We start from the raw sequence: 23,724 nt of genomic DNA on the forward strand, positions 1-23,724 counted from the left end.
GCTAAAAATATCCCAAAACATATTTAAAATCATTTCTAGACGTAAACTCGAGCTATTTCATAACTTAACCAAATTGTTTTAAAACTTGGACCATGTAGTAGCCCGAATTCTACTAAGTTAACTAAACATGATTAAGTGTCTTTAATTAAGTAAATCATGTGTTAATTGACATTGGTCACGCCATAGCTGATTTCAGAAGCCATACCTGAATTCAGAAGTCATGGCAGCTTAGGTAGTGGCTGAGCAGAAATGGCTGAGCAGAACCAATGCAGTGCTAGGGAAGTCCGAACCAGTGCAGTGCTAGGGAACGTCCGAACCAGTGCAGTGCTAGGGAATGTCCGAACGGAGCTGGTGCTAGGAACATGTCCTGAGGTGTCTAGTAATGTGTCACAAGTCGGGACAGGTGTCTTTGTGCATGTGGCCGAGTGACATGTGTCCGGACAGGTGTCGAAGTGCATGGCATTGGGTTGACACGTAATGCATGCAAGGGCTCGGGAGTCCCGAACTGAGGTCTATAAATAGGACATGAGATTTCTCATTGTGAAAGGGGTATTGTGTGTTTTAGTGCAAGTCCGAGCCACCCTAGTGAGTTCGGACAGAGCAGAGTGTTTCCGGACTGACAGAGCGGTCCGGACAGAGCCGAGCAGTCCGACCGAGCAGAGCAGTCCGAGCCGAGCAGTCCGAGCATAGCAGTCCGAACCGAGCAGTCCGACCGAGTAGAGCAGTCCAAGCCGAGCAGTCCGACCGAGCAGAACAGTCCGACCCGAGCAGAGCAGTCCGACCCGAGCAGCCCGAGCCGAGCAGAGCAGTTCGGACAGGGCAGTTAGGGAACGAACTGTTTGAACTTGGACAGGTTGAACTCGGAGCATCGTCATCAGCGGGCTAGCGACGGACGAAGGTTTGGAATTGTATCATTATTATTTCAGGATTATCTAGTTAAGTCTGGTAGATAAGTTTTAGTGATGGTTTTCACTTAATGAATAGGCTTGGACTAGACCTGTTTGTCTGGTTTTTCCAGTGGATTAGGATTTCAGTGGTAGAGGTACGAAAGTACTATCCGAGATATCCTGGTTGAGTATACATTCATATATGTGTTGCATGATTATTTGCTGCATTGTTATATGTCATATGATGCATGCTATTATGTCACGCTTTATGATGCATGTTGCATTTCATGTTGAGCCGTATCTCTTTCGAGATAGCCTTTACTATTGATCTGTATCTCTTTCGAGATAAGCTATATCTTATGGGGCCGCTCAGCCCTGTCTTGTGGACGCATGGACATCGAGAGTACACAGTGGCCGACGGGTCGGGAGGGCTTCGGTGATCCGGGACATTTCATGTCCACGTCTGATCTTGTAGTGGATGTAGTGACCCAGAGGAGTACCGCGCGGCACTATCCACTTGGCGCCTCTAGACTGAGCATGTTGAGATCTTTTGTGATTCTTGTTCCTTGAATACCCTGGTATCATATCATAGCATATGCATTTCATATAGGTTTGTATACTCATGCTTTTGTACTGGGCGTTATTATCGCTCACGTCCTCGGTTTTGTTTATCTTGGACACCCCATTCCCGCGGGGCAGGCCTCAGGTTGGATGGCTCAGGAGGAGGATGATGAGGACGTTGAGTAGCCGGTTGGTTTAGTTCTTCAGTACTGTTTGATTTGATATGGTTGTACCGCATATTTTTATTCTGAGTTATTCTGGACTTCATTTGGGTTGTATAACTATCGTTTGTTGACCATTTTCCGCAATTATCTCTGATTGTTATTAATTAAGTTAATTGCATGCTTAATTCTTGATTAGTAGGTGATTCTGGAACGGGTCACTACATTTATGGTATCAGAGCATGCATATGATTTTGGGATATAGATTCTGCTTTGGGATTTCCGTTGACCATTTTACCATTTTCCTCCATTCTATCTTGTAGCGATGGCTGACCACCTTGGTGATGAGAGTAGTCAGGGGAGTGTAAGTCGTTGGGGTGACCAGGACGATCGTAGGCGTCATCGTGAACATCGTCATCGTCGTGATGGCCCTAGGCGTTTTGAGATGCACCGTTTCATTCTGATGGGGCCTAAGCCTTTAGTTGGTGGTGAGACTCCCGATGTTGCTGAGGATTGGTTAGAGCGCATGGAGAGTTGTTTCCGTGCATTCCAGTGCACCGAAGAGCAGCAGATGGAGACCCTTGGTTTTCTTCTCGAGGGCCGTGCGCGCAAGTGGTGGCGATCGACTTCTGCGCCGATAGTCCAGTCTCAGGGTAGGGTGACTTGGGCCGAATTCCGTGCAGCTTTCATGCAGCTATATTTTCCTCCAGCCCTTCGCCAGGCAAAGACGATTGAACTTCTGAGTCTTAAGCAGGGTAGTATGTCTGTTGACGCATATCAGCAGAAGTTCTTCGAGTTGTTGCCCTTTGCTTCTCATATTAGTGGCAGTTCTGAGGCCAAATATGACCATTTCCTTCAGGGTCTTAACCAGGAGATCTTTGATCGAGTCACTGTCTGCGATGATCCTACTTCTTATGAGGGGTTAGTGAACCGGTGTCGCCAGGCAGAGATCAGTCTGCAGCGTGGTAGGTCTATTCTATCTTCTCGACCTTCGAATACTTTGAGCCCTCGATCTCAGTCTTTCAAGAAGTCCGGTTCTTCTTCTGGATCTGGATCTGGATCTCGGTCTAGCGGTGTTTTTCGCTTTGGTAAGAAGAAGGTTTCTTGTGTGCATTGTGGGAAGAACCGTCCATCGGAGCAGTGCCGATCAGCCGCGGGAGCTTGTTTTCAGTGCGGAGAGATGGGTCATCTTAAGAAGAATTGTCCTCAGTTGCGAGGTGGAGCAGGATCTGGTTCCGGATCTCAGACGACTGTTCAGCAGAGGATGCAGGGTCAGGCAATGGGCAGTTCAAATCTTCGACCTCGTGCCCAAGGTCAGGTATTTGCGCTGAACCAGGATCAGGCAGCAGATGAGACAGGGAGAGTCATAGCAGGTACTTTTTGTTTATGCGGTATTCCTGCTTTTGTTTTTATTGATACCGGAGCATCACATTCATTTCTGCACGATTTGTTAAGCGTCATAAGTTACCGTATGTTTCTCTAGACGTCATTCTTTCCGTTTTTACTCCGATGTGTCATTCGGTGTTAGCAAAGCGTCTAGTGATGGGTTGTCCTTTAGATTTTGAGGGTAACGAGTTGACTGCGAATCTTATGATCCTGGAGATGGAAGATTTTGATTGTATTCTGGGTATAGACCTGTTGACTACCTACCGAGCTACTGTGGATTGTTACCAGAAGCTTGTTCAGTTTCGTACGACTGAGAGCTCTAGTTGGTTTTTCTATGGTAAGGGAGCGCGACCTCCGATGCCAGTGGTATCTGCTCTGAAAGCCTGTCGTGCTTTAGAGTCGGGCGGGGAAGGCTACCTCATCTATGCGATTGATTCATCCACAAGTAGTGTTGGTACAGATGATATTCCAGTGGTTTGTGAGTTTCCTGATGTTTTCCCAGATGAGATTCCTGGTTTTCCTCCGATTAGAGAGGTGGAATTTGGCATCGAGTTAATGCCAGGGACTACACCGATTTCTCGTGCCCCCTATCGTCTTGCTCCGTCAGAGATGAGGGAATTGAAGCAGCAATTGCAGGATCTTCTTGATAAAGGTTATATTCGCCCGAGTGTTTCACCTTGGGGATCTCCAGTCTTGTTTGTCAAGAAAAAGGATGGATCGATGCGATTGTGTATTGATTATCGCCAGCTGAATCGTGTGACGATCAAAAACAAGTATCCATTACCTCATATTGATGATTTGTTCAATCAGCTTCAGGGTACCTCTGTTTACTCCAAGATTGACTTGCGATCGGGTTATCATCAGATGAGAGTCAGAGATGATGATATTTCCAAGACTGCATTTCGTACTCGATATGGGCATTACGAGTTTCTAGTTATGCCATTCGGATTGACAAATGCGCCAGCGGTGTTCATGGATCTGATGAACCGAGTCTTTCGGAATTTTCTAGATCAGTTTGTTGTGGTTTTCATCAACGATATCTTGATCTATTCTCACAGTGTGGAAGAGCATACCCAGCACTTGAGGATTGTGTTGCAGATTCTTCGCGAGAAGCAATTGTATGCTAAGCTGAGTAAGTGCGAGTTCTGGATTAATCGTGTAGTATTCCTTGGTCATGTGATTTCCAAGGAAGGAGTTTCTATGGATCCTAGCAAGATTGAGGCAGTGCTGAATTGGTCACGTCCGACGACAGTGGCCGAGATCCGTAGTTTTCTAGGTCTGGCAGGGTATTATCGTCGCTTCATCGTGAATTTCTCTCAGGTAGCTAGACCATTGACGCAGCTTACTCGGAAGGATGTTCCATTTGAGTGGTCATCTGAGTGCGAAGATAGTTTCAGAGAGCTTCGTCGACTTCTGACTTCTGCACCTGTTTTGGCGTTACCGTCAGGATCTGATGGTTTCAGTGTTTACACCGATGCCTCCTTTCAATGCTTAGGGTGTGTGTTGACGCAGAATGGTCATGTGATCTCTTATGCTTCCAGACAGTTAAAATCTCACGAGGAAAAGTATCCTATTCATGATCTAGAGTTGGCAGCTATTGTGTTTGCGCTGAAGATCTGGCGTCATTATTTGTACGGTGTTCAGTTTGAAATCTTTACTGATCATAAGAGTCTGAAGTACATGTTCACTCAGGCTGAGTTGAACATGAGACGACGTCGTTGGATGGATCTACTTAAGGATTATGACTGTGTGATCAAGTACCATCCAGGTTCTGCGAATCTCACAGCCGATGCTCTTAGTCGCAAGGTGAGAGCCTCTGCACTTCAGACCAGTGCTATGTCTAGTGCTGTCCAGGATTGTTGTTCGTTGGGGTTTAAATTCAAACATCGAAAAGGTATGGAGAGCATTCGTGTTGCTACCATTTTATCTGAGCCAATTTTGTTCACTCGGATTCGAGATGCTCAGATGTCTGATCTCAAGACTCAGAGATTAGCTCGGTTAGTTGGTGGAGATAGCAATTTACATTATCAGTCTAATGGTCTTCTGTGTTTGTCTAATCGGGTTGTAGTACCAGAGGATGATACTTTGAGGGAAGAGATCTTGTCTCAGGCTCATCGAAGCAAGTTGAGTGTTCATCCGGGAAGCAAAAAGATGTATAAAGATTTGAGGACACGATTTTGGTGGAAAGGGATGAAGCGCAGCGTGTATCAGTTTGTCTCCAGGTGTTTAATTTGTCAGCAGGTTAAGGCAGAGCACCGTCGACCTGGAGGATTATTGTTGAATCTATCTATTCCTGAATGGAAGTGGGAGTATATCACGATGGACTTCATTACTCACTTGCCATTGTCTTCGAGGAACAGTGATGCTATTTGGGTAGTGGTGGATCGACTCACCAAGTCTGCTCATTTTCTGCCATATAACCGTGATTTCACTTTCGATCGTATGGCTCGATTGTACATTCAAGAGATTGTACGTTTGCATGGAGTGCCAGTCAGTATTGTCAGTGACAGAGATCCTCGTTTTACCTCACGATTTTGGGGTAGTTTCCAGTCAGCATTGGGTACTTCACTAAGTTTGAGTACTGCTTATCATCCAAAGACCGACGGTCAGTCAGAGAGGACTATCCGTACGCTTGAGGATATGTTGCGAGCTTGTGTTATGGATTTCGGAACCGCTTGGCAGGATCATTTGCCTTTGATTGAGTTCGCGTACAACAACAGCTATCATCGTAGTATTGGTATGGCACAATTTGAGGCGTTGTATGGACGACGTTGTCGTACTCCGTTATTCTGGGACGAAGTTGGGGAACGACATGTTGAGGGACCGGAGTTAGTCCAGCAGGCTATTGATAAGGTTGCAGTAATCAAGAAGCGGATTAAGACTGCTCATGATCGACAGGCTAGTTATGCGAACACCAAGCGTCGACCTCTTCAATTTCAGCCAGGTGAGAAAGTGTTTCTCCGAGTTTCGCCTTTTCGCAGGATTTTGAGATTTGGTCTCAAGGGTAAACTGTCTCCGAAATTTATTGGTCCATTTGAAATATTGGAAAGCGTGGGAGATTTGGCTTACAGACTTGCATTGCCGCCGTACCTATCATGTATTCATGATGTGTTCCACGTATCTTTGTTGAGACGATATGTAGCAGATGAGTCTCACATCTTACATCCCTCTGAAGTTAAACTTGATTCGGATTTGTCTTACGTGGAACTACCAGTTGGGATTCTCGATCGCAAAGACAAGGTGTTGCGAAATAAGATCATTCCTCTTGTCTTAATTCAGTGGCAGCGCAGAGGCACTGAAGAAGCCACTTGGGAGTTAGAGAGTCGTATGCGTTCAGAGCATCCAGAGCTCTTTTAAGTTGTACTGTAGTTGTACTTTGGATATATTTGTGTTTTCAGTTGTAATCTAAATATCAGTTGTATTTAACAACAATTGAGATGTAATAACAATGTTGTTATTCCGTTTTGTTCATCTTCTAAGCCTGATTTCGAGGACGAAATCTTTTTAAGTGGGGGAGAATGTAGTAGCCCGAATTATACTAAGTTAACTAAACATGATTAAGTGTCTTTAATTAAGTAAATCATGTGTTAATTGACATTGGTCACGCCATAGCTGATTTCAGAAGCCATACCTGAATTCAGAAGTCATGGCAGCTTAGGTAGTGGCTGAGCAGAAATGGCTGAGCAGAACCAATGCAGTGCTAGGGAAGTCCGAACCAGTGCAGTGCTAGGGAACGTCCGAACCAGTGCAGTGCTAGGGAATGTCCGAACGGAGCTGGTGCTAGGAACATGTCCTGAGGTGTCTAGTAATGTGTCACAAGTCGGGACAGGTGTCTTTGTGCATGTGGCCGAGTGACATGTGTCCGGACAGGTGTCGAAGTGCATGGCATTGGGTTGACACGTAATGCATGCAAGGGCTCGGGAGTCCCGAACTGAGGTCTATAAATAGGACATGAGATTTCTCATTGTGAAAGGGGTATTGTGTGTTTTAGTGCAAGTCCGAGCCACCCTAGTGAGTTCGGACAGAGCAGAGTGGTCCGGACTGACAGAGCGGTCCGGACAGAGCCGAGCAGTCCGACCGAGCAGAGCAGTCCGAGCCGAGCAGTCCGACCGAACAGAGCAGTCCGAGCATAGCAGTCCGAACCGAGCAGTCCGACCGAGTAGAGCAGTCCAAGCCGAGCAGTCCGACCGAGCAGAACAGTCCGACCCGAGCAGAGCAGTCCGACCCGAGCAGCCCGAGCCGAGCAGAGCAGTTCGGACAGGGCAGTTAGGGAACGAACTGTTTGAACTTGGACAGGTTGAACTCGGAGCATCGTCATCAGCGGGCTAGCGACGGACGAAGGTTTGGAATTGTATCATTATTATTTCAGGATTATCTAGTTAAGTCTGGTAGATAAGTTTTAGTGATGGTTTTCACTTAATGAATAGGCTTGGACTAGACCTGTTTGTCTGGTTTTTCCAGTGGATTAGGATTGCAGTGGTAGAGGTACGAAAGTACTATCCGAGATATCCTGGTTGAGTATACATTCATATATGTGTTGCATGATTATTTGCTGCATTGTTATATGTCATATGATGCATGCTATTATGTCACGCTTTATGATGCATGTTGCATTTCATGTTGAGCCGTATCTCTTTTGAGATAGCCTTTACTATTGATCTGTATCTCTTTCGAGATAAGCTATATCTTATGGGGCCGCTCAGCCCTGTCTTGTGGACGCATGGACATCGAGAGTACACAGTGGCCGACGGGTCGGGAGGGCTTCGGTGATCCGGGACATTTCATGTCCACGTCTGATCTTGTAGTGGATGTAGTGACCCAGAGGAGTACCGCGCGGCACTATCCACTTGGCGCCTCTAGACTGAGCATGTTGAGATCTTTTGTGATTCTTGTTCCTTGAATACCCTGGTATCATATCATAGCATATGCATTTCATATAGGTTTGTATACTCATGCTTTTGTACTGGGCGTTATTATCGCTCACGTCCTCGGTTTTGTTTATCTTGGACACCCCATTCCCGCGGGGCAGGCCTCAGGTTGGATGGCTCAGGAGGAGGATGATGAGGACGTTGAGTAGCCGGTTGGTTTAGTTCTTCAGTACTGTTTGATTTGATATGGTTGTACCGCATATTTTTATTCTGAGTTATTCTGGACTTCATTTGGGTTGTATAACTATCGTTTGTTGACCATTTTCCGCAATTATCTCTGATTGTTATTAATTAAGTTAATTGCATGCTTAATTCTTGATTAGTAGGTGATTCTGGAACGGGTCACTACATTTATGGTATCAGAGCATGCATATGATTTTGGGATATAGATTCTGCTTTGGGATTTCCGTTGACCATTTTACCATTTTCCTCCATTCTATCTTGTAGCGATGGCTGACCACCTTGGTGATGAGAGTAGTCAGGGGAGTGTAAGTCGTTGGGGTGACCAGGACGATCGTAGGCGTCATCGTGAACATCGTCATCGTCGTGATGGCCCTAGGCGTTTTGAGATGCACCGTTTCATTCTGATGGGGCCTAAGCCTTTAGTTGGTGGTGAGACTCCCGATGTTGCTGAGGATTGGTTAGAGCGCATGGAGAGTTGTTTCCGTGCATTCCAGTGCACCGAAGAGCAGCAGATGGAGACCCTTGGTTTTCTTCTCGAGGGCCGTGCGCGCAAGTGGTGGCGATCGACTTCTGCGCCGATAGTCCAGTCTCAGGGTAGGGTGACTTGGGCCGAATTCCGTGCAGCTTTCATGCAGCTATATTTTCCTCCAGCCCTTCGCCAGGCAAAGACGATTGAACTTCTGAGTCTTAAGCAGGGTAGTATGTCTGTTGACGCATATCAGCAGAAGTTCTTCGAGTTGTTGCCCTTTGCTTCTCATATTAGTGGCAGTTCTGAGGCCAAATATGACCATTTCCTTCAGGGTCTTAACCAGGAGATCTTTGATCGAGTCACTGTCTGCGATGATCCTACTTCTTATGAGGGGTTAGTGAACCGGTGTCGCCAGGCAGAGATCAGTCTGCAGCGTGGTAGGTCTATTCTATCTTCTCGACCTTCGAATACTTTGAGCCCTCGATCTCAGTCTTTCAAGAAGTCCGGTTCTTCTTCTGGATCTGGATCTGGATCTCGGTCTAGCGGTGTTTTTCGCTTTGGTAAGAAGAAGGTTTCTTGTGTGCATTGTGGGAAGAACCGTCCATCGGAGCAGTGCCGATCAGCCGCGGGAGCTTGTTTTCAGTGCGGAGAGATGGGTCATCTTAAGAAGAATTGTCCTCAGTTGCGAGGTGGAGCAGGATCTGGTTCCGGATCTCAGACGACTGTTCAGCAGAGGATGCAGGGTCAGGCAATGGGCAGTTCAAATCTTCGACCTCGTGCCCAAGGTCAGGTATTTGCGCTGAACCAGGATCAGGCAGCAGATGAGACAGGGAGAGTCATAGCAGGTACTTTTTGTTTATGCGGTATTCCTGCTTTTGTTTTTATTGATACCGGAGCATCACATTCATTTCTGCACGATTTGTTAAGCGTCATAAGTTACCGTATGTTTCTCTAGACGTCATTCTTTCCGTTTTTACTCCGATGTGTCATTCGGTGTTAGCAAAGCGTCTAGTGATGGGTTGTCCTTTAGATTTTGAGGGTAACGAGTTGACTGCGAATCTTATGATCCTGGAGATGGAAGATTTTGATTGTATTCTGGGTATAGACCTGTTGACTACCTACCGAGCTACTGTGGATTGTTACCAGAAGCTTGTTCAGTTTCGTACGACTGAGAGCTCTAGTTGGTTTTTCTATGGTAAGGGAGCGCGACCTCCGATGCCAGTGGTATCTGCTCTGAAAGCCTGTCGTGCTTTAGAGTCGGGCGGGGAAGGCTACCTCATCTATGCGATTGATTCATCCACAAGTAGTGTTGGTACAGATGATATTCCAGTGGTTTGTGAGTTTCCTGATGTTTTCCCAGATGAGATTCCTGGTTTTCCTCCGATTAGAGAGGTGGAATTTGGCATCGAGTTAATGCCAGGGACTACACCGATTTCTCGTGCCCCCTATCGTCTTGCTCCGTCAGAGATGAGGGAATTGAAGCAGCAATTGCAGGATCTTCTTGATAAAGGTTATATTCGCCCGAGTGTTTCACCTTGGGGATCTCCAGTCTTGTTTGTCAAGAAAAAGGATGGATCGATGCGATTGTGTATTGATTATCGCCAGCTGAATCGTGTGACGATCAAAAACAAGTATCCATTACCTCGTATTGATGATTTGTTCAATCAGCTTCAGGGTACCTCTGTTTACTCCAAGATTGACTTGCGATCGGGTTATCATCAGATGAGAGTCAGAGATGATGATATTTCCAAGACTGCATTTCGTACTCGATATGGGCATTACGAGTTTCTAGTTATGCCATTCGGATTGACAAATGCGCCAGCGGTGTTCATGGATCTGATGAACCGAGTCTTTCGGAATTTTCTAGATCAGTTTGTTGTGGTTTTCATCAACGATATCTTGATCTATTCTCACAGTGTGGAAGAGCATACCCAGCACTTGAGGATTGTGTTGCAGATTCTTCGCGAGAAGCAATTGTATGCTAAGCTGAGTAAGTGCGAGTTCTGGATTAATCGTGTAGTATTCCTTGGTCATGTGATTTCCAAGGAAGGAGTTTCTATGGATCCTAGCGAGATTGAGGCAGTGCTGAATTGGTCACGTCCGACGACAGTGGCCGAGATCCGTAGTTTTCTAGGTCTGGCAGGGTATTATCGTCGCTTCATCGTGAATTTCTCTCAGGTAGCTAGACCATTGACGCAGCTTACTCGGAAGGATGTTCCATTTGAGTGGTCATCTGAGTGCGAAGATAGTTTCAGAGAGCTTCGTCGACTTCTGACTTCTGCACCTGTTTTGGCGTTACCGTCAGGATCTGATGGTTTCAGTGTTTACACCGATGCCTCCTTTCAATGCTTAGGGTGTGTGTTGACGCAGAATGGTCATGTGATCGCTTATGCTTCCAGACAGTTAAAATCTCACGAGGAAAAGTATCCTATTCATGATCTAGAGTTGGCAGCTATTGTGTTTGCGCTGAAGATCTGGCGTCATTATTTGTACGGTGTTCAGTTTGAAATCTTTACTGATCATAAGAGTCTGAAGTACATGTTCACTCAGGCTGAGTTGAACATGAGACGACGTCGTTGGATGGATCTACTTAAGGATTATGACTGTGTGATCAAGTACCATCCAGGTTCTGCGAATCTCACAGCCGATGCTCTTAGTCGCAAGGTGAGAGCCTCTGCACTTCAGACCAGTGCTATGTCTAGTGCTGTCCAGGATTGTTGTTCGTTGGGGTTTAAATTCAAACATCGAAAAGGTATGGAGAGCATTCGTGTTGCTACCATTTTATCTGAGCCAATTTTGTTCACTCGGATTCGAGATGCTCAGATGTCTGATCTCAAGACTCAGAGATTAGCTCGGTTAGTTGGTGGAGATAGCAATTTACATTATCAGTCTAATGGTCTTCTGTGTTTGTCTAATCGGGTTGTAGTACCAGAGGATGATACTTTGAGGGAAGAGATCTTGTCTCAGGCTCATCGAAGCAAGTTGAGTGTTCATCCGGGAAGCAAAAAGATGTATAAAGATTTGAGGACACGATTTTGGTGGAAAGGGATGAAGCGCAGCGTGTATCAGTTTGTCTCCAGGTGTTTAATTTGTCAGCAGGTTAAGGCAGAGCACCGTCGACCTGGAGGATTATTGTTGAATCTATCTATTCCTGAATGGAAGTGGGAGTATATCACGATGGACTTCATTACTCACTTGCCATTGTCTTCGAGGAACAGTGATGCTATTTGGGTAGTGGTGGATCGACTCACCAAGTCTGCTCATTTTCTGCCATATAACCGTGATTTCACTTTCGATCGTATGGCTCGATTGTACATTCAAGAGATTGTACGTTTGCATGGAGTGCCAGTCAGTATTGTCAGTGACAGAGATCCTCGTTTTACCTCACGATTTTGGGGTAGTTTCCAGTCAGCATTGGGTACTTCACTAAGTTTGAGTACTGCTTATCATCCAAAGACCGACGGTCAGTCAGAGAGGACTATCCGTACGCTTGAGGATATGTTGCGAGCTTGTGTTATGGATTTCGGAACCGCTTGGCAGGATCATTTGCCTTTGATTGAGTTCGCGTACAACAACAGCTATCATCGTAGTATTGGTATGGCACAATTTGAGGCGTTGTATGGACGACGTTGTCGTACTCCGTTATTCTGGGACGAAGTTGGGGAACGACATGTTGAGGGACCGGAGTTAGTCCAGCAGGCTATTGATAAGGTTGCAGTAATCAAGAAGCGGATTAAGACTGCTCATGATCGACAGGCTAGTTATGCGAACACCAAGCGTCGACCTCTTCAATTTCAGCCAGGTGAGAAAGTGTTTCTCCGAGTTTCGCCTTTTCGCAGGATTTTGAGATTTGGTCTCAAGGGTAAACTGTCTCCGAGATTTATTGGTCCATTTGAAATATTGGAAAGCGTGGGAGATTTGGCTTACAGACTTGCATTGCCGCCGTACCTATCATGTATTCATGATGTGTTCCACGTATCTTTGTTGAGACGATATGTAGCAGATGAGTCTCACATCTTACATCCCTCTGAAGTTAAACTTGATTCGGATTTGTCTTACGTGGAACTACCAGTTGGGATTCTCGATCGCAAAGACAAGGTGTTGCGAAATAAGATCATTCCTCTTGTCTTAATTCAGTGGCAGCGCAGAGGCACTGAAGAAGCCACTTGGGAGTTAGAGAGTCGTATGCGTTCAGAGCATCCAGAGCTCTTTTAAGTTGTACTGTAGTTGTACTTTGGATATATTTGTGTTTTCAGTTGTAATCTAAATATCAGTTGTATTTAACAACAATTGAGATGTAATAACAATGTTGTTATTCCGTTTTGTTCATCTTCTAAGCCTGATTTCGAGGACGAAATCTTTTTAAGTGGGGGAGAATGTAGTAGCCCGAATTATACTAAGTTAACTAAACATGATTAAGTGTCTTTAATTAAGTAAATCATGTGTTAATTGACATTGGTCATGCCATAGCTGATTTCAGAAGCCATACCTGAATTCAGAAGTCATGGCAGCTTTGGTAGTGGCTGAGCAGAAATGGCTGAGCAGAACCAATGCAGTGCTAGGGAAGTCCGAACCAGTGCAGTGCTAGGGAACGTCCGAACCAGTGCAGTGCTAGGGAATGTCCGAACGGAGCTGGTGCTAGGGAACATGTCCTGAGGTGTCTAGTAATGTGTCACAAGTCGGGACATGTGTCTTTGTGCATGTGGCCGAGTGACATGTGTCCGGACAGGTGTCGAAGTGCATGGCATTGGGTTGACACGTAATGCATGCAAGGGCTCGGGAGTCCCGAACTGAGGTCTATAAATAGGCCATGAGATTTCTCATTGTGAAAGGGGTATTGTGTGTTTTAGTGCAAGTCCGAGCCACCCTAGTGAGTTCGGACAGAGCAGAGTGGTCCGGACTGACAGAGCGGTCCGGACAGAGCAGAGCAGTCCGACCGAGCAGAGCAGTCCGAGCCGAGCAGTCCGACCGAACAGAGCAGTCCGAGCATAGCAGTCCGAACCGAGCAGTCCGACCGAGCAGAGCTGTCCGAGCCGAGCAGTCCGACCGAGCAGAACAGTCCGACCCGAGCAGCCCGAGCCGAGCAGAGCAGTTCGGACAGGGCAGTTAGGGAACGAACTGTTTGAACTTGGACAGGTTGAACTCGGAGCATCGTCATCAGCGGGCTAGCGACGGACGAAGGTTTGGAATTGTATCATTATTATTTCAGGATTATCTAGTTAAGTCTGGTAGATAAGTTTTAGTGATGGTTTTCACTTAATGAATAGGCTTGGACTAGACCTGTTTGTCTGGTTTTTCCAGTGGATTAGGATTGCAGTGATAGAGGTACGAAAGTACTATCCGAGATATCCTGGTTGAGTATACATTCATATATGTGTTGCATGATTATTTGCTGCATTGTTATATGTCATATGATGCATGCTATTATGTCACGCTTTATGATGCATGTTGCATTTCATGTTGAGCCGTATCTCCTTCGAGATAGCCTTTACTGTTGATCTGTATCTCTTTCGAGATAAGCTATATCTTATGGGGCCGCTCAGCCCTGTCTTGTGGACGCATGGACACCGAGAGTACACAGTGGCCGACGGGTCGGGAGGGCTTCGGTGATCCGGGACATTTCATGTCCACGTCTGATCTTGTAGTGGATGTAGTGACCCAGAGGAGTACCGCGCGGCACTATCCACTTGGCGCCTCTAGACTGAGCATGTTGAGATCTTTTGTGATTCTTGTTCCTTGAATACCCTGGTATCATATCATAACATATGCATTTCATATAGGTTTGTATACTCATGCTTTTGTACTGGGCGTTCTTATCGCTCACGTCCTCGGTTTTGTTTATCTTGGACACCCCATTCCCGCGGGGCAGGCCTCAGGTTGGATGGCTCAGGAGGAGGATGATGAGGACGTTGAGTAGCCGGTTGGTTTAGTTCTTCAGTACTGTTTGATTTGATATGGTTGTACCGCATATTTTTATTCTGAGTTATTCTGGACTTCATTTGGGTTGTATAACTATCGTTTTTTGACCATTTTCCGCAATTATCTCTGATTGTTATTAATTAAGTTAATTGCATGCTTAATTCTTGATTAGTAGATGATTCTGGAACGGGTCACTACAGACCAAGATCTCGGTTTTCACTCGAATCGACTCGAAACTTAACCAAAATTCTCCCAAATTTTTACCACACCCTAATGACATCTAAAAGGTCATAAAAACCTCAAAATCAGACCCTTAGACATTTTAATCCTAGGCCAGAAAGTTGCTGGAATTTCCAGCACTTGCGTGAACTCCCGAACTCTAAACACCAACCCGAATACCATCGATCCTAGACTAAAACCGACTAGTCCAGCGCCTACTCAACACCCTAGGACCTCGACCACAACCCCAAGGACCAGCTTGGACCACCTACAGCAGGGCATGCACGCTAGAACACGGAAATCTCCCAAGAACTCATGCACTTGTACTCGATCTACCGACTAGCCTCGCGATCTAAATTAGCTCACGCTTCGTTGCACTCAAGCTGCCATAAGCCACGTTTCAGACGCTTCCAGATCAGATCTGTGGCCCCATGCAACTTCCTGCACAGCTGAATCTCTAGATCTCACGCTCGGTCCCAAGAAACTCTAGCTTGCACGGGTGTCCCCTTCGGTTTCGCCTAGATCGAGCACTCCCTCGTCTCCGACCCATAAATCCAGGTTCCCATCGACAAAAGCCTTCCCTAACACGAAGAGCAGCAGCCCCCCTTGCACAAGAATTCAGAACAAAACGTGAGATGCGAAAGGTTATGTACCAAAAATCGTTTCAGTCGAAGCCACAAGCTTTGTACATGCAAGATCTAAAAATATTCGAACATGGCACACACATACATCGTATTTACAGCATGAATGATGCAGGAAAAACAGAACATGGCATTGTTAGAGCAGATGCCCTGCAAGCCAACGGTTGGCTAGGGAATTTATTGACTCGAGTGAAATAAACAATCTTTATTTTAATATAATTTAACTTTTTATGGTCTTGTTATACTTTATCTGTATACCCATGCAATCAGCATAGATAAAGTCCTTGATTATGCTTTAATACAAATGAATCGTAATTCGATATTGAAACTCATTTGTAAACACTGCATATTCTAAATTCGTTCTTAGTGGATTCAGCCGCCTAAAACAGGGATAAAGGCCGCTTGAGATCGAGACTAGCATCTGTGATGTTGTGTACTGCGTTTCTTGGTAAGGGCATAGAGATGTCCAAACATGCAGATGGGTAGTCATATGATGATTATACTGAACAACCCTCCCTCGTACTTTCCAAGTGGTTATCATTCATCGAGAGGATAAGTCCGTGGTTATGATTGTACACCATTAGTCCTTACGACCCGGGACAACACTGAGGCTCTATATGCTAGGGCTGTGCTTTGACTCGTTTACCGGCTCCAAGAGAGTCATCAGGTGGCGAGGTTGGGTACAATTGCGACACATATAAGAGCCAGTGCATTGTAGTCGGGGATTCACCGCTCACCTACGGGTGTGGATATCCTATGTGATCTAATGAAATAATAGTGCATCGAATCTCTGGCCAGAGTACGAGATGTACGTTGGAGAAGGAGTTCTCCAAAATAGTACACGCGATGCCACTATTATAGTTATCACATAGTTATCGAATTAATATGCAACCCTCGATGAACCAATGGTTGCAGATTCGATCGGGATATATGAGATGAAGGGACCGTACTGTACGTTAATCATAATCGACTGGTTCTTGCAGGCACTATCAATGATACCTAGGAGATCATGGGGCGATGCTACTAGACGCTCTTACCATGATCCGATGGGTGCAATCAGAAATGAGTTCTGACATTCTTGATCAAGGTGTTGATGAAAACAATGGGGCTAACTAGGGTAAGCCCTAATAAAGGATTATGTCCTGAATCACAAAGAGTTGTGTACCCACAGTTAGCTGTATCCCTGAACCATTGAGGGTCACACAAGTGCTGGATCGTTTGTTCCCGTTGAGAGAATAAATTCAAGGAGTTGAATTTATATAATGATATAGTAAATTCAAGGAGTTGAATTTATGATTATAAAATTTGAGAGAATAAATTCAAGGAGTTGAATTTATATTATGATATAGTAAATTCAAGGAGTTGAATTTATGATTATAAAACTTGGGAGAATAAATTCAATGAGTTGAATTTATGAAATCTGAGAATTTAATTTATTAAACTCAAAAGTTGGGTTTATTAAATATTAAATTTTGGAGGTGATAAAATTCAAAGAGTTGAATTTATAATTTAAATAATAAATTCAAATGTTGAATTTATAATCGATTTAATTTACTAAGCTCAAAAGTTGAGTTTATTAAATATTAAATTAAATAAGTGGGAAGTATGTTTAATGAGCTTGTAGGAGTACAAGTCCAACATACTAAATAATTAAAGTTTTAATGGACTTTGATTAATTAATTAAACTAGTTGGACTAGCCCAATTAATTAATCAAGCCCATTAATGTTAATTAGGTCATGGAATTTTTTATTTTAAAATTTTTGACCTAAACCCATAACTTCCACTAATTTTGATATTGTGTGATTTTCGAAAGTTAAAATACCACAATTCCTCCAAAATCTTGAGTTTACTTTTAATTAATTAAGTAAAGGATAATAAAAGGATAATTAAGGATATTATTCTGATTTGCACAAGATTCATACGAAACCCTTCAAGGAATTTTGCAAAAAAAGGTTTTCGGCACTTCCAATGTTTTGTGCTCTCAAAAAGATTTTGAATCAAAGTGTGTTCAATCTCCAACGTTAAAAGTTCTTCCAAATATTCTAGTGCTATTTGGAAGAGGAACAAATCTTCTGGTCGTGGACTTAATAGAAGGAGATCGAAGAAAGTTCGTAGGGATTTTCAACAAGAGCTATCTCCGCTAACCCCGAAATAGTTGGAGCCACGTGATTAATTCACCAAAGGTATAACGATTCTAACATCCTATGAATATATGTTTAAGTTAAAATCATATGAACGTCCAAACATATTTTGATTGTCAAAATAAAATAAAATTTATAAACTTCCGCTGCATTTGGGCGTGTAGAAAACCGAGATCCAACAGTGGTATCAGAGCCAGGTTTTTTTCTAGATCGTATGGTATTGATATTGAATAATTTATTTCTAACCACACAAGAAAATTTTTCAGAAAATTATGGCACCATGAAAATTTAATTTTCGCAAAAAAGAAAAAAAAAATTCGTTTTTGCCCGGAACTGTTCCGGGCAGCCTGTGCGCGTAGGGCCGCGCACGGGGGCGCGCAGCGGCCGCGCGAGCTGTGCGGAGCGTCCGCACAGCGCTCGGCGGCTGCGCTAGCGCGCTGTGCGGAACGTCCGCACAGCGCGCGGCGGCTGCGCTAGCGCGGCGTGCGGAACGTCCGCACGCGCCGCGCGGCGCCGCCCGCACCTGTGCGCCCAGCGCGCACAGGGGCTGCCGCCACTGCCCGAAACGTTCGGGCAGCGGGCAGACAGCGTGAGCCGCTGCCCGGGATCGTCTCGGGAAGCGTGCTGGATGATGGGCCTGAATTGTTTGGGCCTAGGGTGCAATTTTCTGATTTTTCAAATTTTTGAGCAGAATTGATATTTTTGAAAATTGGTTTAATTTTTTTTTGGAAATTAATTTTTGGAAAATTAGTAATTTTCTTGTGAAATAAATAATTAGAATATGATTTTAATTATTTATGGTAAAAATGAGTTTTTACAAAAAATCAATTATTATTGATTTAATTGAAAATTAAATAAAAGAGTTTATTTAATTTATTAAATTCTTTAATAATTGTGGTGGTTAGTGATAAATTATTAGATATATGATTTATCAATTAATTAAATTGTTTAATTAAATTGATGTTAATATTTGATATTAAATGCATGAAGGATGATCGAGAGCCTTGACCAATGTGTTAGGTATATGTTAGGATATTTCACTGTTTTATTCGTTTTTTTAATATTTGATATTATTAAAGTGGGTCTGGTTTATGGCCCGTTCCCACCCCATGAGATGTATCCCTTATGTGCCATGGCTATTTAAATGTAATTATTAGAAATAGTGGGAGATCAAGACTAGAAGATGGTGGGCCCGATGAACGAGATGAAGACATGTAAAATATTGGAAGCTCTTGTAATTGTTGCATTTGCATCCCTGCATTTACCTAGGTTTTGGACCTGGATCCATGTCTGGCTCACATGGATCTAATAGTGTTGGCGATCGATCATCCTTATTTATTGTTGAATGTCATATTATGATATATATGCGATATATAGTAGTATGCATGTATGTATATTATTATATAATATAGTTGCATGAATCCGGCAAACATACAAACTCGTGGCACGCGATTTTTAAATTAAAATGATGAGACAATTTTAAAATTAAAATCCCTCATTTTGAATAAGATTCAAAATTTATATCAAACCGAAAAAGTAAAAATTAAAGGAGTTTAATTTTTCCTTGCCTTCCATCAACCGTGGTTGCATGTTGATCGCTACCCGCGGACAGTGTCTGGCTCATATTATTGGGGAGGCCTGTACGCCGGAAAGCTGTGACTTCCACCGGACATATGATGTGAATTGAGTGGAACTCCAATGACTTCGGCTCATATTATTAGGGGAACTCATGGCGACCGTCTACTACAATTCAATATTGATGGGTTGGTTTGACACGCGAAAATAAACGACGTCATATTATTGGGTCCTTATTAAACGTGAGGCAAAACACGCGGAGGTTGCATAGGGATGCAATTGGACTCCACCTTTTAGAAATTATAATTGGCTGATATTATTCGGGATTGTAATTGGCTAATTGGACTCTACGTGCCTACTAAGGAAATACGATTTCCCTTTTTCATCAGAGGGTGGTGGAAATGTCAAAATAGTGGGAGGGAATTCATAAAATAAAAATCCATATTTTATATCTTAAAATTATTTTAAAATAATCAGCAACAATTATTCTGTTTCCATATCAGTATATTTTTCGATTTGGTCACATAATCCAATTTTGTTATGAAAAAGCTAACCAAATCTAATTTTCAAGACTGGTTGGGAAAATTGTTCTGAATTCGGAGAAAATGACATACACACTAATGTCAGTATTGTTGAACTAACAATGCATGCAAGATGGTGGGACCATATTGTGCAAGCTAAAGTGTGATGTGCTCGCTTCTATGTCAAATGAACTGTAGGGACAGTTTGAGAAAATGTTGAATGCTGCTGACATTCGAATACACATGCAAGAGTTGCATAGTGCAAGAAACTCGTACAGTGATACACACCACTTTTAAAAGCTCATGACTACACGAATGCAAGATGGGGCTTTGGTCCATGAGCGTGGTGTATATATGATTGGGTTTAATGAGAAAGTGGTGGGCCTGGAATAGGTGATTCCTAACAAGTTACTTCATGACAATCAATTTGTTGTCATTCTCTTTCTCATTTGACGGGTTTCTGTTGAACTTCAATTTGAATAAAATTGATGATAGCCTTGAAGAGCTATTCAACATGCTTATGACTTATGAAGTCATCATAAAATAGGAAAATGTTGATTCCTAGTTGGGCTTGTTGTCAGGAACAAAAGTGGCCCGCAATGTAAGGGAAAGAAATGTTCTGCCGCTCACAAGAAAAACCCAATAAGAGACAAACTCCGAAAGATACTTAAAGGGTCCACAAAGCCCGTTAAAGTCAGAAAACATTTGTTTCACTGCAAGAAAAATGGACATAAGAAATTATCTGGGCCAAAAATGTTTTGGGAATGATAAGTGAATGTCCAAAGTAAACAATATTTCAACAATGAACTAAAGAAAGTTAGATGATCCAAATCCCGCACAAATATGGCACGCTAGACTAGGTCACATTTCTCAAAGAAGGATGCACAAGATAGTGGAAGAATGCATGTTTGACTTGTCAGACATAAATTCTCTACTTACGCGTGAGTCCTGTCTGAAAAGAAAAATGACCAAGACTCCATTCGATGGAAACGTGGAACGTGCACATGGTCTACTGGATTTGATCCACACAGACATTTGTGGCCTGCTAAGTGTTAGCACAGAATATGGGCAATCCTACTTCATTACCTTTACTGAAGACCATTCGAGGTTTGGGTATGTTTATTTGATGAAACACAAATCTGAAGCGTTTGAAAAGTTCAAAGAATTCAGATTTGAAGTAGAAAATCAGCTAGAAAGAAGTATTAAGGCACTTCGATTTGATCGAGGTGGAGAATACTTAAGTGCTGAATTTTTGGGTTATCTAAAAGAGAATGAGATTCTCTCATAGTGGACTCCACCAGCAACACCGCAATTGAATGGTGTTTCTGAATGTCGAAATCGAACCTTGTTGGACATGGTTCGATCCATGATGGGATTCAGTGAATTGCCTACATCGTTTTGGGGCTTTGCGCTTGAAACTGCGGAAATGTTGTTGAATAATATCCAAACTAAAGCAGTGGATAAAACACCATATGAGATATGGATGGGGAAACCTCCCAAGTATTCTTACATGAGAATATGGGGATGTCCTGCTTATGTGAAGCAGACAGTGGGAGACAAATTGGATAGTAGATCCACTTTGTGCTACTTTGTAAGATATCCATAGAATTCTGTTGGATATTATTTCTATCATCCTAGTGAAGCAAAAGTGTTTGTTTCAAGAAATGCCACCTTTTTGGAAAGGGAGTTTCTATTAGATAGAAAAGGCAATATGATAGAACTTGAAGAAATTCAAGATACTCCCTCAACTTTAGAAGTTGAACCTAATCCCCTAGAACCAGTAGTTGAAGTACAAGCTCCTAGAAGGTCTGATAGGGTTATTAGACCACCTGCCAGATATACACTTCTTCATGAACATGGCCATGATGAGCCTTGTGTTGGATGTGATCCAATAAATTTCAAAGAAGCAATATCTGATACTGATTCAATCAAATGGCTTGAAGCCATGCAGTCAGAAATGGACTCTATGTATTCAAACCAAGCCTGGACATTAGTGGATCCACCTGAGGGAATTGTTCCCATAGGATGCAAATGGATCTACAAAAGAACGCTTGGGGCGGATGGGAAGGTAGTGACCTTCAAAGCAAGATGGTTGCAAAAGGTTATACTCAAAGACAAAGAGTTGACTATGAGGAAACTTTTTTCACCAGTTGCTATGTTTAAGTCCATTAGAAAACTACTAGCCATAAAAGCATGGTATGACTATGAGATATGGCAAATGGATGTAAAGACTGCATTCCTCAATGGAGAAATGAAGGAAGAAATTTATATGTCTCAACCTGAGGGATACACATCAATAGGAAGTGAGCATAAGGTATGCAAACATCAGAGATCAATATATGGTCTCAAGCAGTAGTCAAGGAGTTGGAACTGTTAGAGTAGGTGCCCGTCGAGCCAATTGTTGGTCGAGTGTTCACAATGAAACTCTATGTATAAGCAATCTTTATTTTAGTAATATTTGATATTATTATTTTGGCACATCTTTATCTGTATACCCATGCTAGTTGCATAGATAAAACCCTTGAATATACAAATGGTAGAAAGAATATGAGATGCTCATATGATGAGTATCATGAAACTCATATTTGGAATACTGTATATTCTAAACGGTTCCTAGTCAATTCAGCCGCCACTAAGAAGGATATAGGCCGCTCGAGTTAGAGACTAGTATCTGCGATGTGAGTACCATGTTTCATTGGTAGGGGACATTGTGATATCTGAGCATGCAGATAGGTGCTCCTAGTAGAGTGCACTGAACAACCCTCCATTAAAGGACTTTCCAAGTGGTTCTCACTTATCGAGTGGAAACGTCCTGGTTTATGGTTGTACACCATTAGTCCTTATGACCCGGGACAACATTGAGACTCTATGTGCTAGAATTACACTTTGACTTGTTTACCGACTCTCATGGGGTCATCAGGTGGCAAGGTTGGGTGTTCTGTCGAAACACATAGGAGTCGATGCATTGTAGTCGGGGATTCACCGCTTACCTTCGGGTATGGATATCCTATGTGTTATCATGTGTATGTAGGTTGAAATCTCTGGCCAGAGTATGGTTGTAATTATGAAAGGGGTTTCATAGATTACACCATCGATGCAACTACGACATGACACATAGTATCGATTCATTGACAACTCTCGATAAACCAATGGTTGTCGAATCGATCGGGATATATGAGTTGAAGGGACCGTACTGTACGCTAACCATAATTGAATGGTTCTTGCAGGCACTATCATTTGATACCTAGGGAATCATGTAAGCGATGCTGCTAGGCGTTTAACATGATTGGTTGGGTACTATCAGACTTGAGTTCTGACATTCTTTTTATCAAGGAGTTGATAAGTAAGAATGAAGCAATTGGGGTATGCTCATATAAGGACATGTTTAGTCCGTATCACATGGAGATGTGAACCCACAGCTAGTTGTATCAATGAACCATTGAGGGCCACACAAGTACTAGCTTTCTAGATCCCGTTGAGAAGTAAAAATAGTTCAATGTGTTGAACGGCTTATAAAAGAGTTTATAAGCGTAAGGAAAATTAGAAGTATGACTTCTATAAAGGAGAAAAATAGTTCAATGTGTTGAACGACTTATAAATGAGTTTATAAGTGTAAAGAAAAATAGAAGTATGACTTCTATGAGAGAAATGTAAATTTTAATTTATGGAAGTGTTCCTAAATTAAAAGTTGGCCAAGTGAATAATGTAATTGAAAATTGTGATTTTCATAAACATTATTATGGACTAAATTAAATTAATTCAAGTGTTGAATTAATTAAACACTAGTGGACCTAGTAGAGTCCAAATAATTAAATTAATTCAAGTGTTGAATTAATTAAATTATATTGAGTCTTGTAGAGCTCAATTTAAATTAATTATTTAGCTAGTGGGACTTGGGTAAATTCAAGTAATGTTTAATTAGTCTCAAAAATGTTTGAGATAATTAAATATAGTCCATGGTTTTTAATTTGTTAAAAACCATATAATATATGCATGCATGGGAGGTGAAGAGTTGGAGACAACTTTTTCAAATATCAAGGCTTGGCATGCAAATTTTTAACTTTAACTTTTCCCACAACCAAAAAAATGTCTCTCCCTTCTCTCCTAGCATGAATAGTGCCGAAAATACTAT

Source organism: Primulina eburnea, chromosome 15, assembly GCF_022965805.1.
Source record: "Primulina eburnea isolate SZY01 chromosome 15, ASM2296580v1, whole genome shotgun sequence".
Lineage (NCBI taxonomy): Eukaryota > Viridiplantae > Streptophyta > Magnoliopsida > Lamiales > Gesneriaceae > Primulina > Primulina eburnea.